Source organism: Jatropha curcas, chromosome 6, assembly GCF_041381405.1.
Source record: "Jatropha curcas cultivar XTBG-Jc1 chromosome 6, XTBG_Jcur_1.0, whole genome shotgun sequence".
NCBI classification, from domain to species: domain Eukaryota; kingdom Viridiplantae; phylum Streptophyta; class Magnoliopsida; order Malpighiales; family Euphorbiaceae; genus Jatropha; species Jatropha curcas.
In genome coordinates this window covers 18177973-18194665 of record NC_143156.1, presented here as the reverse complement: position 1 = coordinate 18194665, position 16693 = coordinate 18177973, and the positions used below count along the sequence as shown (strand labels likewise).

The 16693-nt window shown below is 34.7% G+C and overlaps 1 pseudogene; it reads right to left on the bottom strand.

Moving 5' to 3' along the window:
• Positions 1-5687: 5687 nt before the first annotated feature.
• On the bottom strand, positions 5688-6873 carry LOC149495643 (uncharacterized; annotated as a pseudogene).
• Between the last annotated feature and the right edge of the window lie 9820 nt (positions 6874-16693).

The window sequence follows — 16693 nt, the reverse complement described above, 5'->3', positions numbered from 1 at the left end:
TTATTTTAGGGTAAATAGGAAAAAAACCTAAGTTGACTCCAATTTTAATTAAGCTAATTACTAGATTAATTATCCCAATGTTTAAGGCACAATCTACGAACCCGAGGTGGATCCCGAGACTATGTCATGCTGATTAACTAACCAAATAAATGAATGCTTTGCAAGGTAATTGAACCAATTGAAATGTTTAAGAGATTTCGACTTGCCGCTCGGGGTTAAATCCCAAACGTGCCTACGTACTTCCGTTTGAATGGAAGATCAAAGTCGACGTAGTTCGATAGACCTTTTTAAAAGGGCTTTGAATGGGTATGCTTAATGCATGAGTGTGTGTATGCTTCGTGCATTTTGTTTAGGCATTTTGCTAGAAAATTGGTTTGATTAGGCATTTGTTGCCAAAAGTGTTGATTTAAGGCTTTTAGCCAAAAATTGATTTAGGCAATTTGTTGCCAAAAAATTGATGTGATTTAGGCGATGGTCGCCAAAATGATTAATTTTAAGGCTTTTAGCCAAAAATTGATTTAGGCAATTTATGCCAAAAATGTTGATTGGGCGATTGTCGCCAAAATGATTGATTTAAAGCTTTTAGCCAAAATGATTTTTAGGCAATTTGTTGCCAAAAATTGATTGATTGGGCGCTTGTCGCCAAAATGATTGATTTAAGGCTTTTAGCCAAAAAGATTGATTAATTCAAGGCATTTTTGCCAAAGATTTGGATTTAAGCGATTTGTCACTAAAAAAAAAGATTAATCTACTTATAGACAATTTGTTTGCCAAAAGTGATTAATTGATTTGTAATATAGGCAATTTATTGCCAAGAAAAACATGTTTAATGAAGGCCTTTTAGCCGCAATTATTGATTAATTAGACTTAAGTCGGACTGTTTGAAATAAAGGCGATTACCATAGCTATTAATTAACTAGGCTTTAGCCAATATTGTCGAAGTTTGGCATGAATACCACGATTATTGATTAACCGGGCATCTTAGCCTGAACTTAATTAATTGAGGCAATTTATTTGCCATATCAATGATATGAATGCCTTTATGCATGAATTCAGAATTGGAGTAGAAGAGAAAATTATGCAGATTATGCTGAAATTGAATAGATAAGGTTTCGTTATAACCTGAGTCAGTCGTCGGCCACTTCTTAGCTCCAGGTTAAGCTCCTCGTTAAAGGGAATATTAATTAATTCGATTTTAGTGACCAATTAACAAAGCAAGAAAGCAATAAAGCTAAAAAAATGCAGAAAAGCAGTAAAGAATCGCAAGGAGCATAGGGGAGAAGGAGCGTCCGTCAACACAGACTGAGTGAGTAAAAACTGAGGACCCGGGGCCTATTTATAGGCAAAAATCGGGCTGGAGGGCGGCCGCTGCCACCGTGGAGGGCGATCGCTGCCGCCGTGGCCTGCCAGCTCCTGCCGAGGAGGGCGCCCGCCGCCGTCGTCGCAGGCGGCTACCGCCGCCGGTGAGGGCGGCTGCTGCCGCCGCCGCAGGCGCACTTTCTAGTTTTACGTTCCGAAGGCTTTTCCGGGTGTTCCGGACCTCCAAAAAATATTCCGGGACTAGTTCCGCGATCCTCGCGACGTCCCGAACGTTTTAAGTACCATATTGGCATACTTCCGGTAAATTTCCAAAATGGCCTCTGGTCCGGCCGAACTGTTTGCAGTCCGGGAAAACTGGCTTTTTGAGCCTCAAAATTTGAGTATTCACAATGGCTGGGTTTGTTGCATTCATAACAAACCACTTTAGAAGGTTTTTTCTTAGGTAAGTTGCTATTTTTAGGTGAAAAGTTCTTTTTGATAAACTTTTTCTATGGCCTTCCACTCTTAAAATAGAACTTTTTGAATCTTTTAGCAACAAGTGCTAAATCATCACTATCAAGATCAAAAGAACTTTCTTTACTAGAAACTACTTTCAAAGCCAGTCCTTTCTTTTTCTTATCTTCTATAGTCAAAGAAGATTTCATCTCTTCTAAAACAAGAGCTCCTATTAGATAATCATAAGTAATGGGAGTTTCTTTGTAATTCATAACAATTCCTATAGAATCCCATATTTAGGTAGAATTCTAAGGATTTTCTTAACAAGCTCATCTTCTGAAATTTCCTTTCCGAGAGTTCTCAAAGGATTAACTATATTAGTAAATATAGAATTTAATTCAATAATAGTTTCTCCCTCTTTCATACTAAACATTTCATATTCTCTCCAAAGGATATTAATTCTGGATTCTTTCACTCTATCTGTACCCTCATAGGTAACTCTAAGTTTTTCCCAGACTTTCGTTGCAGACTTACATCCAGACACTTTGTTGTACTCTGTTGGATCTAAAGCACAATGAAGAATATTAATAGCTTTTGCATTTATAGAAATATCATTCTAATCAGCATCAGTATATTCTTCTTCTGATTTTCTAACTCTCTCATTTCTATAGTTTTCATAGGAATACGAGGACTAGTAATGATGTTCCTCCAGCAGTTTATGTCAACTAATTTTATGAAATTTTCCATTCTGGTTTTCCGATAGGAGTAATTAGAACCATTGAACAAAGCTGGTCTAGAAACTGATTGACCTTCTAAAGATGTAAGACGAAGTGGGGCTGCCATGGGATCTTATCTCTTAAGCTATTAAGCTTCGATAAGTCAAGAGCTAATGCTCTAATACCAGATTGTGCGTCCCGTATGTGTATGGCACAACCTAAGAGGGGGTGAATTGGATTTTCAAAAAATAAAATTTAACTTTTAAAATCAAACTCGAATTCTTTAGCAGCGGGAAAAGCAATGCACTTGTCAGAATAAGTTATTGATTACAACTTCCTCACAATGCCCTTATGCAGAAAATAGAAAGACTTTGCAAAGTACAATTATTGATTAGAACTACTTTCACAATTTCTTATGCAATATCAAAACTACTTTATGAAGAAAAGCTATTATGTTTAGAACTTCCTCATAAAGTTTAAATAAATATAAAAGACTACGTGAGAGACAGTTATTGAAATCTGAACCGCTTCAACAAAGCTTCAATCAAGATTAGAAAACTGATTAGAAACCCAAGTAGTGAAATATACTGAAAATAGAAGAACAATTTAGAACTTCGTATATTCACTGAGCAAAAGTCCAGAGTTCTAATGTTCAGAAAAAGACAAAGCTTATTTAGTTTAGAACATCAAAACCTTTAACAACTTTAGCATTTCTAAAAATATAAACAGAAGTGTGTGAGTAAAATAGTATCAAGTAGAATTTCAGAAAATAAAAGATTAACACAGTGATTTATAGTGGTTCGGCACTAACTCACCTACATCCACTCCCCAAGACTCATCTTGAGATCCTCAACTATGCTATCTCTTTTCAAGGGTAAGAGACAAACCAACAGTACAAGGCAATAGATCAACTCCAAGATCTACCCTTTGTCCCACTAGATTTTCCAAAGGTTCTAGTTAACCTCAACCCTTTTTGTTTTTGGTAGAGTATAGAAACTCACATCAAGACATTAGAATCTCTCTCACAGAGAAGGTCGCTTGATAACCTATTTCACATAGATTTTCACCTAAGCTATTACACAAATGTTTATCAAATAAAAACCTGTCTACTAAAGATTACATAATCTAAATAGACAGACAGAAATGCAAATATAAGCACAGGAAAAAACAGTTTTTAAGAATAGAATATCGTTTTAGAAATCAGAACTGTTTTTCAAAAGAAGTTGTATAAAATTTCTTTTCTCTTTTAAAGATAAAACGTAAAGTATTAAGATGAAAAGAAATAAGGGGGTAGAAAGTAAGTTTTGAGAGATAAAAGATATGATCAATGGACGAATACTCTTAAAACGAAAACTCTTTTCACCCACATCTTTTAAAGAAAAGACGACTTTTATAGAGAGGGATGAGAATCTCAGATTTAGAAAGTGAAATCCCTTTTTCAAATAAGAATACTGACTTTTCGTTTTTAGAAGATACGAAAATCTTTGTTACCAAATCTTTTGAGTCAATATTCTTTCTTTTTTAGTAAGCAAATAAAAGAAAATCTAACTTTCCTTTTAAAAAACAAGATTTTTGAAAATAAAAGAAATCTTTTTTTCAAAATAAATATTTACCAAAAACGATTTGAGATAGAATCTCTTTCATTTAGGTAAGAAGATAAAATCAAGATTTTGGATCTCTTTAAAAAATTTGTTTTTGAAAATGAAGAGCATAAAAATCTTATTCGATTTATTCTTATTACCAAAATCGTTTGAGACAAAGTCTCTTTAATTTAGGTAAATGAATAAATTTCGAACCTTTATGAAGATAGTTTTCGAAAAACTAAAACAAGCTTTTTCTAAGATATTTATTACAAGATCTCCTCCATTTTAGGTAAGATAAGCTTTTGATTTTTAAGGAATTGTTTTCGAAAAAACTCTTTTGATAAAGAGAGAAGAAATTAATTTTGTGCTTATAAATGGATGTTCTCTCTATCCTACAATGAATCCTAAAAATCTAACCACTAAGGTCTTCAATAGTCTTCATGATCCTTGAAATTGTAGGACTTGCCTTGTTTATTATTACCTTCCTTATATAATCTACATAAAAAATATTATTAGCACAAATAATATAATTTAAATTTATTTGTTTTGCTTTAATCATCAAAATCTCGAGATAAATATTTGACCTTTGAGCCAACACCTCTGGCCAGAAAATCTTGAGCACTTTCTTCTATATCAACATAACTCTCACCAGGTTCATCACAGTACGATTCTTGCGTTCGACCACTCCATTTTGTTGTGGAGTATAACCTGTGTTCAATTGTCTCTTTACTCCATGATGTTTGTAAAATCATTGAACTCTGCAGAGTTAAATTCTCCTCCTCTATCTATTCTTAAGCATTTAACAAGCATTCCAATTTCTTTTTCCACGAGTATTTTGAAACATTTAAAGTGATAAAATGTTTCTGATTTTTCTAAAAGAAAATAAGTCCATGCTTTCCTAGAAAAATCATCTATGAAACACAATAAATACCTCTTCTGGTGGCTTGAAGCTAGTGTGATAGGACCACAAAGATCTGCATAACTAAACCCAATTTCTTAGTTGCTCTCCACTGACTCTTTTTAGGAATTGGAGTCCGATGTTGCTTGCCTTTCATGCATGCCTCGCAAGTGACACTTGAAGCTACAATTTGTGGCAAACCTACGACCATATTTTTGTATTTCAAGGTACATAAGCCTTTGTAGATGAGATGGTCATAGTGGTAGTGCCAAAGTGTTGACTAATCTGTATTACTAATTTGGAGACACCTTTCTTCATTTGTTGTGACAGGTGTTTCAGCAAGCAAAATGAACATTTGGTTTGCACTCATAATGGATTTCGCCATTTTTCCTCTTTGTGGATGATACTGCACACTTCGTCTTTAAATAGCACTAATACTCCCTTATCCTGAAGTTGCCTGACGCTTAATAGATTATTTTTTAGTTCAGGTACCCAATACACATCTCCAACGGTATAGCAAATTCCTTTCAAAAATAGTTTCACAGCTCCTTTTCCAGTAACCTTCATTCTAGTATTATTTCCAAGCTTGACAGTGTGAGAAATAGTTGTGTCCAAGCTTAAAAGTATATCTAGATTCCCACACATGTGGTTTGAACATCTAGAATCTAAGAACCACGCATCACTCCTCTTTGCTTCATGTAGTTCTACATATGCCAGTACCAGCAACTCATCTTCCTATTCCAACTCTGCATAATTTGCTTCCTTGTTCAACTTTGGACATTCATGTTGGAAATGTCCTAAGTCGTGACATCTATAACATTCAATAGTTGCTTTGTTGAAAGTTGTTCTCCCTCTTCCCCGTCCCCTTCCTCTGTAAGGTACTGTCCCTCTATTTCTTGTTCCAGACCGGGCTTATACCTTCAGAACTTGATCCTCATCATCATTGCTTGTCCTTCGAAATTTTTGTTCATGCACCACTAATGTACTCTATAATTCATCGATGGACATGTTGTCAGTAGCTTTTCAATCTTCGATGGACGCTACAACATATATGAACTTCTTAGTTAGGGTAAGCAGGATTTTTTGAACAATCTTTGTGTCAGACATATCTTCTTCATTGCTCCTCATCTTGTTGGAGACCATCATCACTCTTGCAAAATACTCATTAATGGTTTCATCTTTCTTCATTGCGAGAACCTCAAACTCTCTTCTTAATGAGTTAAGAAGATATTTCTTCACCATTAAATTTCCTCCAAACTTTTGTTTCATTGAGTCCCAAACTGTGACATCCCGACCCGGCAAAACGATCCTAAGAGGGCGGGTAGAGCAAAGCTCCTAGCTAGCTTCTACAATGGCAGGCTAGCTAGGGTAGTGGAATGCGGGACATAGGAATGAATCGAATCATATATGGAAAAGGGGGAAACTAATCATTAGAGGCATCTTTTGGTGGAATAGCTGGAGAGCTGGAAGAACTCTAGGGTTAAGCGTGCTCGCTTAACAGAAATCCTAGGATGGGTGACCTCCTAGGAAGTTTCCCATTTCATCTGCGGGACAAAACCGTATGGATCCTGCCAATCTTGTATAGGGGATTTGGTTTGATCCAAAGCGGACAATTCCTCTGGTGATTAGAGCCAGGCATGACAAACGATATTGGTTGTGCGATAATCCAAGATTTGTTCAAAGATAGTTCGATCAATTGCCTAGAATAGATAATGCTTGATTTGGTGATCCTTAGTTATAGCATCATCAAGTTGTGCCTGTTGCGCCTTAATCAGCCTCGTTCCTACTGTTAGTTCTTCAAAACCATTCTCCACCAAGCTCCAAAGACCTTTTGCCCTGAGAAGATTTCCATTAGTTCACTCCAGTGATCATAATGACCGTCGAAGTGAGGAATCTTCGTCAAAGTCTTGTCTTCACTCATCCTCTCAGTGTTTGATCACTCGAAGTCTGCAACTTCTTTTCTACAAGCCTAGTGGGGGTTCTGATACCAATTGTAAAGTATTAAAACAGCAAAACAACTAATACAGAAACATGAACAATTGGAGTTATGAGTGATAATTTTATTGAAGCAGCTCTTTGCTATATATAGCCTTACATCATACAAGAAAGAGAAAATTCAGACCACATATTTCGTTAAGTGTTTTTCGATAACAAGAATAAAATAAGATAGATAAAATCTCTAACAAACCCAGAAGAATAGGCCTTTATTCAACAGTCCTAAACTCAAGCAATTTCTTCCAACATTTGCCTCTTCTTCTTTTTTTAGATATCCTCTTAATAAATTTTTATAATTATAAATCCTACTTTCGTCTCTAGGCTTAGTTGAGATGTATTCAAACCAAAGGAAAATTATTTCTTTTACAAATGATTGACTAAAGAAAAGATGTAAAATATTTATGGAAATGAAAACAAAAAAAGTAAAATCTTTTTTGTGGGTCCCGTATATGTATGGCACAACCCAAGAGGGGAGGTGAATTGGGTTTTCTAAAAATAGATATAAATTTTAGAATTTTAAAACAAAATATAGAATTCTAAGTGCAGCGGAAAAGTAAAGAACTTGTAAGGATAAGTTATGGATTAGAACTTCCTCACAACATTCTATTCATGAAAATAGAAAGACTATACAAAGTGTAGCTATTGATTAGAACTGCTTCACAATGTCTTATCCAATATCAGAATTGCTTTATGAAGGAAAGCTATTGAAATTAGAACTTCCTCATAAAGTTTAGAAAATCATATACGACGGTGTGAGAGACAGTTATTGAATTTAGAACTGCTTCACAAAGCCTTAATCAAGTATTAGAACTACTTTATGATGTAAAGCTATTGTAATTAGAACTTTCTCATAAAGTTTAAAAAATTAATTAGAAACCCAAGTAGTGAAATATATTGTGAATAGAAGAACAGTTAGAACTTGGTATATTCACTTATCAGAATTCCAGAGTTCTAATATTCAGAGAAGATAAGACTTATTCTAGTTTTAGAACATCAGAATCGTTAACAACTTGAGCATTTCTAAAATATAAACAGAAGTGTAAATAAAGTAGTATCAAGCAAAACTTCAGAAATTTAAAAAAGATTAACACAGTGATTTATAGTGGTTCGGCACTAACTCACCTACATCCACTCCCCAAGACTCATCTTGAGATCCTCAACTATGTTATCTCTTTTCAAGGGTAAGAGACAAACCAACAGTACAAGGCAATAGATCAACACCTAGATCTACCCTTTATCCCACTAGATTTTCCAAAGGTTCTAGTTAACCTTGATGTTTGTCGGTTCCACCAAATTTAAATTACTGAATTTAACTGTAGAAGTGGTGAATTCAGGTCGAACCTTAGAGACTGAAATCTTAATTTTTGTGTTTAAAAAGAAGGGGGGGTTTGTTTGTGAAAAATTCAACTTAATAGTTCAAAAAGAAAATTAATTAATTAAACTAAAGCAGTAATGCAAATTGATGAAAAACCAATTCAAGGTGATTTCTAATCCAATGCACAATTGATCATAGACAACTTATGATTTAATTACTCTTTGAATACTTAACTGAAATTTACTAAAAAGCATGATAAATTCCCAAAACTCCACTATTTCGTTAACTTGAGCCCAGCACCCTCATTAACTCTAATTATTAAATGATTATTAAGCAATCCCTTTCTATTTAATAAAAGCATTAAGAATCACAAAGTAGTTAAACTTGAACAACAATTTATAAAGCATAAACCATTTAATTCAACCCTATTGTCTCTATAGATTATTACTGAAAACCTGAAATATAATCAGTAATACCTAATTGCTACTAACATTCAAACTTTCATAACAATTACGGATTATGAAATCTGAAATAGCACTTAATCCTACCAAACAGTTCACTAATAGGCCTTTTTAGCAAAGAATTCAATAGAATCAACTAAATAAGAACAAGAAACAACAGATATTCAAGAAGAAACTACTCATTTAAAACCCGAGTCTCACAAAAGTGCAAGGATGATAAATCCCTTGAATTGGTGTAAAGAAATTAGCCACTCATAATCATGGCTTCCAATCACCAAAACAAAGAATAAAGAACAAAAACCTGGATTAATAGATGAACTAAGAGAAGAATAACGTGCCTCCTTGCTGCTGTAGAATCACTCCATATATAACACCTCCAAAAGGAAAAGAATCCCTAATCAATTGGGAAATTCAAAAGCAGTAAACAAAAAATATTTGCTGTTCTGATTTCTCCCCTGTTTTTCAGCATCTTCTACTCTAAATCAGGCTCTAACTCCTTCAATAAATTTGAAAATCTCTCTCTCCGCTTTCTAACGAGCTAAGGCTCGCCCAAAACGGACATCTACAATAAGAATATGACCTAAAAAAACGAAATCAGATTGAAGAAGAAATTCTACTCAAAACGTTAATCTTCTATGACATTTTTGAAGACCAAAACAACTTCATTTCATTTAATTGTCCTCACAACAACTGTAGGGCTGTCTTCTAAGAATTCAATGGGCCTGGGCTGAGTTAGTTTGGACACTTGGAACTCCAGATATGAAGTCCACAACAGAACAGGTTGTGCTTAGTTATACAGCACATAGCTTCAAAATTCAGAGCTGAATTTGATCAATATTGAGACTGAATTAGCTTCTACTCTTTGACAATTGTAGAACTTTATTTCATCTTTCCAAGACGTCAAACGGAATCCAATTTGAAGGTCTACAACTCCAGATATCCCTGAAAAACTGAACAAGGGTCAAGATAAAAAAAATGCTGGAATTTTACCAATTTAATCATATTACTCCAAATGCAACTAAAATAATGTCTAATTGGTAAAAATTGTCTAACAAAGTGAATTAAGCACATAAATAACCCAAAAATGCATACGAATATAGACAATAAAAGCACTTGATAATGCACTTATCAAACTTCCCCACACTTAATCCATGCTTGTCCTCAAGCATGACTTAAAACTCAACAAAACATAGCTCAAACATAAAGGGAAGAACTCTTCTCGACCCTAAACAATCCTTATGAGAACAATCGGAAAAATAAAGTCAATTACTAAGCAAAGTTAAATTGACTAAGTTTGAATGAAGTGCAAGCAAGACTAATAAGTTGAATTTAGACTCTCCTAAACATAAAATCCAAGGCTTGAATATATAAAATTAAGCACATGCAACAAAAAGTTGATAACCGTTCCTCAAATAATTATTTGGTAACTCACCAAAGTACAAAAATTCATCGCGACCATACATGCAAAGACTAAATAAAAACAAAAGAAAACTCTTTATTCTTTCTTTTTTTTTTTTTTTTCACCGACTCTTTTTTCAACATACGCTTTTTTTTTTTTTTTTTTTTTTGTCAAGAAGCTTGAGCATTTATCGTGTGCTTGAGTTGTCATCAATGGTACCCACTTACGGGTATATGAAGTCACGAGCTCAAGTGGCTACTAGCACTGCTCTTTACCCATTATTGGGCAGCGAAGCGATCCGACTGCTACAAGTCTTACACTTGTTGACTCATTTCGACTTTTCTCTTGACTCAAAAACACATACACATAAAAGGCTCATCTTTGTACCTAGGTATCCTACAAAGAATTCTAGAAGTAACGGTCAAAATTTAGCTCAATAAAAATTAAACTCAAGCCTCAAATTCTAGGTCTAAAAGAGTCACAAATTTAACAAATTATTCAAAAATGCACAAGAGTCAAAAACAGTCAAAGTGACTTAGTTAGACTAATTGAAATTGCTTTTCAACCTAGTTTGAAGGACTGTTCAAACCCAAGAATAAAATTCTTTGCAAGTTTAGTTTTTCGTAAAAATTAGAGTTTCAAGTCTTACTTAAAGGACACAATAAACCCTTGGAGTAATCCCAAAAATCAGCTCAAATCATTAATCAAACAAAAATATTACTCAAAATTCATGGGATAAGTGCCTGACATCTAACTCAACCAATCATAATCAAATGGCAGCAGAAACAAATGAGCAAAATAAGTTGTATGGCAATAGCTATTTAACAAAAGAAAGCTCAAAATTTCAGCAATATGCCATCATAAATTCAGCAGCATTATTATACCATGAAGCATAAAAATCATAAAAAAAAAACACCCCTAATAATAAAACCCTTCCCCACACTTACTTTACACATTGTCCTCAATGTGGACAAATTACAATTAAATCACAAGAGGAAGGTCTCAAGAGTAATAGAAAACTGCCCTGTTTCGCTGAAATTTACTCATCAAATAAATTGCAACCAAAAGCCAAGCTGTTGTCCGGTAAAGGGTACCTGCTACAAAATAAAATGCAAAACACAAGCCAGACAAACAAGCAAACAAGTGAATGGCTGGTCACTTTTTCGACGAAAATTATTAACAATATCAACCATATGCAACACTTGTTACCTATCCAGCCCTGCACCTGAAAATCAGTTCATTTACAATGTTCAAATCCTAACATTATTCAAAATTTAGGCACAAATTATCAACACAAGCTTAACCGTTTCCGAGTCAATAATTAACTCAAGGAAATAGCAGAGAATTAACAAATCAACTAATCTCTTAGGAACTTTAAATTCTGAGGAATCTGCACAAACCTAAGAAAACTAAAAATGCCTAATATACCAACTAAAATCCAATTTTAGCAATAATATGAGAACAGAATAATGGCAGTGCAGTCTTAGTGTAAGTAATCAAGTCAATGAATAAAAGCAGAATTTCCTATCAGTATTCAGTCATATTTACCATTATTGACTAGCACAAACCTTTATAAGACTGAATCTACTAACTCAACAAAAACTTAATCACAAATACACCATTTAATCATTCACAGAACATTTATCCCAAATTCAGAATTTCCTCAAACCTGTATAATTTGCAACAGAACCAAAACAATCCGAAAGGAATATCAGAAAACATACCTGGGTAGAGTAACTAAAAGAATCCATATAATAAATATATAGCAAAAGGAGGAAGATGACATTATTTATTTGCAAATAAATAAATAAATAAATAAAATAAAGCAAAAATCTGGGTTGCCTCCCAAAAAGCGCCCTTTTTTTTGTCGTCGTTAGCTCGACATGGTCACAGCATCTTCTTCAATCTAAATAAATTGGATCACTCAATTTGATTTCTTCCAGTGAATGCTCTTGGAAGCCTTCATAAAATGGCTTGAGTCTATGGCCATTGACTTTGAACACCTTCTTAGTTCCTAAACTTTGAATCTCAATAGCACCATAAGAAAACATATTAGTAACAATAAACGGACTAATCCAACGAGAACGCAACTTACCGGGCATTAACTTTAATCTAGAATTATACAATAAAACTTTTTGGCCAACCACAAACTCCTTTTTTAAAATTTGTTTATCATGAAATGCTTTTGTCTTTTCCTTATAAATCTTAGAATTTTCATAAGCATCAAGACGAATCTCCTCTAACTCCTGCAATCGTAACTTTCTTTCCACACCAGCAGCATCTAACTCAAAATTACAATTTCTAACAGCCCAAAAAGCCTTATGTTCTATCTCAACAGGAAGGTGACACATCTTACCAAAAACCAACCTGTAAGGGGACATACCTATGGGTGTCTTATAGGCTGTCCTGTAAGCCCACAAAGCATCATCAAGTCTAAGGCTCCAATCCCTTCTATTTGGCTTCACCATCTTCTCTAGGATAGACTTCCCCTCTCTGTTTGATACCTCAGCTTGCCCACTTGTTTGAGGATGATAAGCTATAGAAACTCTATGAAAAACACCATATTTCTTTAATAATGCCTCCACAGCTCTATTGAAAAAATGAGTGCCTCTGTCACTGATCAAAGCTCTAGGAATTCCAAACCTGCTGAAAATATTTGATTTGACAAAATCTACAACAACTTTAGAATCATCAGTTCTGGTGGCTTTAGCTTCCACCCATTTGGAAACATAATCAACAGCAAGTAATATATAAATAAAACCAAAAGAAGAAGGAAATGGACCCATAAAATCGATTCCCCACACATCAAAAATTTCACATACAAGTATTGGGGTCTGATTCATCTCATTCCTTTGAGATATACTTCATATTCTTTGACACTGTTCACAATTTTTACAGAAAATATATGCATCAAGAAAAATGGTAGGCCAATAAAAACCACAATTCACTATCTTTCTACCTGTTCTCTTAGGTCCAAAATGACCACCACATGCAAATGAATGACAAAAAACAAGAATTGATTCAATCTCATTACCAGGGACACATCTCCTAATAATTTGATCAGAACAAAATTTCCACAAATATGGTTCATCCCATACATAATACTTAGATTCACTCTTCAATTTTTCTTTTTTAGCTCTACTTAAATCAGAAGGCATAGTCTTAGTAACAAAATAATTCACCAAATCAGCATACTAAGGGATCATACCTTGTAATTTCAACAATTGCTCATCAAGAAATAATTCTTGTAAAGGAATTGGATCCTCTTGTGTCACCAACCTGCTCAAATGATCAGCTACCAAATTCTCAACACCTTTCTTATCCTTGATTTGTAGATCAAATTCTTGTAAAAGAAGAATCCATCTAATTAGTCTTGGCTTTGCTTCCTTCTTTGCTAAGAGAAACTTTAAAGCTGCATGATCAGAAAAAACAATCACTTTAGAATTAAGCAAGTATGACAGGAATTTATCTAAAGCAAAAACAATAGCTAAGAACTCTTTTTCAGTTGTGGAGTAATTGCGCTGTGCAGAATTCAATGTCTTGGATGCATAATAAATCACATGAAAAAGCTTTTCCTCACGCTGCCCTAAAACAGCCCCCACCGCATAATTACTTGCATCGCACATAATTTCAAATGGTACAGACCAATTAGGAGCTTGAATAATAGGAGGTGTCGTCAGTGCTGACTTTAACTTGTTAAAAGCCTCCTTACATTCTTCACAAAACTCAAATTTAACATCCTGCTGCAATAGTCTAGATAAAGGTACTACTATCTTGGAAAAATTCTTGATAAACCTTCGATAGAAACCTGCATGACCAAGGAAAGAACGCAATTCCCTCATAGTTGTGGGGTATGGTAAATTCACAATTAAATCAACCTTTGACTTGTCTACCTCAATACCTCTATTAGAAACAACATGCCCTAAAACAATTCCTTGGTCTACCATAAAGTGGCACTTCTCATAATTCAAAACCAGATTTTTCTCAATGCATCGTTCAAGAACAGAATTTAAATTATGTAAACATGCATCAAATGAATCACCATACACTGTAAAATCATCCATGAAAACTTCAATGCAATTATCAATAAAATCTGAGAATATGCTGACCATACATCTCTAAAATGTTGCCAGTGCATTACAAAGTCCAAAGGGCATTCTTCTAAATGCAAAAGTTCTAGAAGGACAAGTGAAGGTAGTCTTCTCTTGATCCTCTGGTGCTATCACAACTTGATTATACCCCGAAAAACCATCAAGAAAGCAGAAATAAAACTTACCTGCTAACCGCTCAAGCATCTGATAAATGAATGGCAATGGGAAGTGGTCCTTTCTAGTTGAAAAGTTTAACTTGCGGTAGTCTATGCACATACGCCATCCACTCTGAATCCGTGTTGGAACCAGCTCATTGTCTTGATTTGCTACAACCGTAACTCCTGATTTCTTTGGCACGACTTGAACTGGACTTACCCATTTACTGTCTGAAATTGGGTAAATCACCCCAGCATCTAATAGCTTCAAAATCTCCTTCTTCACAACTTCCATCATCAATGGGTTCAGCCTCCTTTGAGCTTCTCTACTTGGCTTAGCATCATCTTCTAACAAAATCCTATGCATACACACCAATGGGCTTATACCTTTGATGTCAGCCAATGTCCATCCAATTGCTTCCTTATGTATTCTTAGAACTCTTGTCAACCTTTCTTCTTCAATGTTAGTTAACTTACTTGAAATGATAATTGGAAGTGTATCATTATCTCCCAAGTAAATATACTTCAAATGCTCCGGTAATGGTTTGAGTTCAAGAACTGGTGCATCTATAATAGAAGGCAAAAATTTTGTATGATTAGGTAAATCAATCCTAGAAACCTTGTACCTTTTTGGAACTAATGGTAATGACTACAATTCCATTACTGCATCTTGAATTTCTGCACTTAGGAGCTGGTTTGTACTTTCTTCATGAATTCCTTGACTAATCACTACTTCTAACTCATCCTCCTTGCTCAACTTAACGACATTCTGCACACATGAATCAATTACATCAAGAGAAAACACAGAATGCTCATCAACAGGATGTTTCATAGCATTAAAAATATTAAATTTAACTACTTCCCCATCAAATTCCATGGTTAAAGTGCTAGCATCCACATCAATTTTAGTCTTGGCAGTTTTTAAGAAAGGTCTACCAAATAAAATCAATGCAGAATTTGATGTCGAAACACTTTCCCCCATATCCAAAATATAAAAATTTGCTGGAAAAATTAATTGCCCAACCTGCACCAAAACATCCTCAACTACACCCATCGGGTACGCATTAGAACGATTAGCCAATTGAATAATAACACTAGTTTCCTTCAAAGCATTTAAATTCAAAGTTTGAAAAACAGAATGCGACATGACATTAATAGATGCTCCCAAATCTGCCATTGCTTTCTCAATTTTAGAATCACCTATTCTACATGGGATGGAAAACGAACCTGGATCCTTACACTTTGGAGGTAATTTTCTTTGAATGAACGCTGACACATTTTCCCCAACAGTAATTTTTTCATTATTTCTAAACTTTCGCTTTGTAGTACATAATTCCTTAAGGAATTTAGCATACCTGGGAATTTGCTTGATTACATCAAGTAACGGTATATTAACCTCTACCTTGCTGAACATCTCCAAAATCTCTTTCTCTTGTTCTTCCTTCCTTGTCTTGGCCAACCTACTAGGAAATGGAGGAGGAACAACAAAATTATTAGCATCATTAAGTTTAGAATTTACCTTTGAACCTTGCTTGTGCTTCTTTGTTGACTCTTTTACAACTTGATTATTAACTTCTCTCCCACTTCGCAAAAGTATAGCACTAGCATTTTCTTTAGGATTAATCACAGATTGCGATGGAAGCTTACCAGAATTTTGAGCTTCAAGTTTGCTCACAGATGAAGCTAACTGACCAATCTGCTTCTCTATATTATGAATACTAGTCCTAGTTTCCTGCTGAAACTGTTGTGTATTAGTAGCCAAAGCTTTAACAATATCATCAAGTGACATACCTTGATTTTGAGAGGAAGAAGATGGTTGATTCACTTGTGGTCTTTGCTGTTGGTAGCGATTTTGCATTGGCTGATTCCCATAACTCAAATTCGGATGGTCTCGCCATCCCGGATTGTAAGAATTAGAATAGGGATCATACTGCGTTGTTGCTGCCCAAAATTTCCTACTGCATTGGCTTGCTGCACTAGTTCATCCTCTTGAAGTGTAGGACACATATCAGTAGCATGACCAGGAACCATGCAAATTCCACATGTTTTAACAGCTTGCATATTTCCTACAGCAATTTGTCTAACCAAAGAAGTTAAATCTGAAATTTGTTCTCGAGATTAGACGTACTTACCTCATTAACCTTCTTGGACGTGTGATCCATTCTCATTCCAAACTGCTAGGAATTTGCTGCCATGTTAGCAATTAATCTTTTTGCATCTTCCGGTGTCTTGTCAAGTAAAGCACCTCCACTACTAGCATCTACCATATTTCGATCCATCGGCATAAGTCCCTCATAAAAATATTGGATCAACAGCTGCTCAGTA